We start from the raw sequence: 1,898 nt of genomic DNA, 5'->3' as shown, positions 1-1,898 counted from the left end.
ATTCAAATATGTTGTTGATTTTAATCAATATTCTATTTTACACACGCTTTAATTATCATTCCTATAAATTCAGTGACAAAAGAAGATATGGAGCTTTCTAGTCCATAGTGAGACCCAATTAATATATTATTAATCTAAATTGATTTATATATGACGAAATAAATTATCATTGATTACATTATTAATATGTGATTAAAAGCATATAGAAAATGTTTTATGTTTTTTTATGTTTATTTATAAAATTGTAACATTATTTTTATAAATCAAATATATAAAATTAATTGAGAGTATACTAAGGTATCATTCAAAAAAATAACAGTTTTCTTCGTTCTTTAGAAATAAAATATTATAAGGCTTAACTAATAGAATGACATTGCAGCTAAATTTAACAATGCATCATAGGAAAAACAGAACTCATAACAAACTGCAAATTATTAAAACAAACAAAAAAAACGTAACAATCTAAATAAACTACAATGAAAAATAAGAACATATCCACATGCCTAAATAATATATATTTTGAACATATCCATATGCCTAAGTTTCATCACCAATAAAATATAATGGAAAAAGTAAAACAGATTCAAATATGTTATTGATTTTAATCAATATTCTATTTTACACATGCCTTAATTATCATTCTTATAAATTCAGTGATAAAAGAATATATAGAACTTTCTAGTCCATAGTGCAACCCAATTAATATGTTATTAATCTAAATTGATTTATATATGAGGAAATAAATTATCATTGATTACATTATTAATATGTGATTAAAAGCATATAGAAAACGTTTTATTTTTTTTTTTTATGTTTATTTATAAAACTGTCACATTATTTTTGTAAATTAAATATATAAAATTAATTGAGTATACTAAGGTATCATTCAAAAAAATAACAATTTTCTTCCTTTTTTAGAAATAAAATATTACAAGGCTTAACTAAATCATGATTGAGAGTGACATTGCAGCTAAATTTAACAATGCATCGTAGGAAAAACAGAACCCATAACAAACTTCAAATTATTAAAACAAATAAAACTTAACAACAAATAAAAACTACAATGAAAAATAAGAACATATCCACATGCCTAAATAATATATATTTTGAACATATCCACATGCCTAACAATAAAACTTAACAATCTAAATAATATATATTTTGAACATATCAATATGCCTAAGTTTCATCACCAATAAAATATAATGGAAAAATTAAAACAGATTCAAATATGTTATTGATTTTAATCACTATTCTATTTTACACATGCCTTAATTATCATTCCTATAAATTCAGTCACAAAAGAATATATAGAACTTTCTAGTCCATAGTGCAACCCAATTAATATGTTATTAATCTAAATTGATTTATATGTGAGGAAATAAATTATCATTGATTACATTATTAATATGTGATTAAAAGCATATAGAAAACGTTTTAATTTTTTTTTATGTTTATTTATAAAACTGTCACATTATTTTTGTAAATTAAATATATAAAATTAATTGAGTATACTAAGGTATCATTCAAAAAAATAACAATTTTCTTCCTTTTTTAGAAATAAAATATTACAAGGCTTAACTAAATCATGATTGAGAGTGACATTGCAGCTAAATTTAACAATGCATCGTAGGAAAAACAGAACCCATAACAAACTTCAAATTATTAAAACAAATAAAACTTAACAATCTAAATAAACTACAATGAAAAATAAGAACATATCCACATGCCTAAATAATATATATTTTGAACATATCCACATGCCTAACAATAAAACTTAACAATCTAAATAATATATATTTTGAACATATCCACATGCCTATGTTTCATCACCAATAAAATATAATGGAAAAAGTAAAACAAATTCAAATATGTTGTTGATTTTAATCAATATTCTA

Source organism: Cicer arietinum, chromosome 5, assembly GCF_000331145.2.
Source record: "Cicer arietinum cultivar CDC Frontier isolate Library 1 chromosome 5, Cicar.CDCFrontier_v2.0, whole genome shotgun sequence".
NCBI lineage: Eukaryota > Viridiplantae > Streptophyta > Magnoliopsida > Fabales > Fabaceae > Cicer > Cicer arietinum.
Note: the sequence above shows the minus strand (reverse complement) of the source record.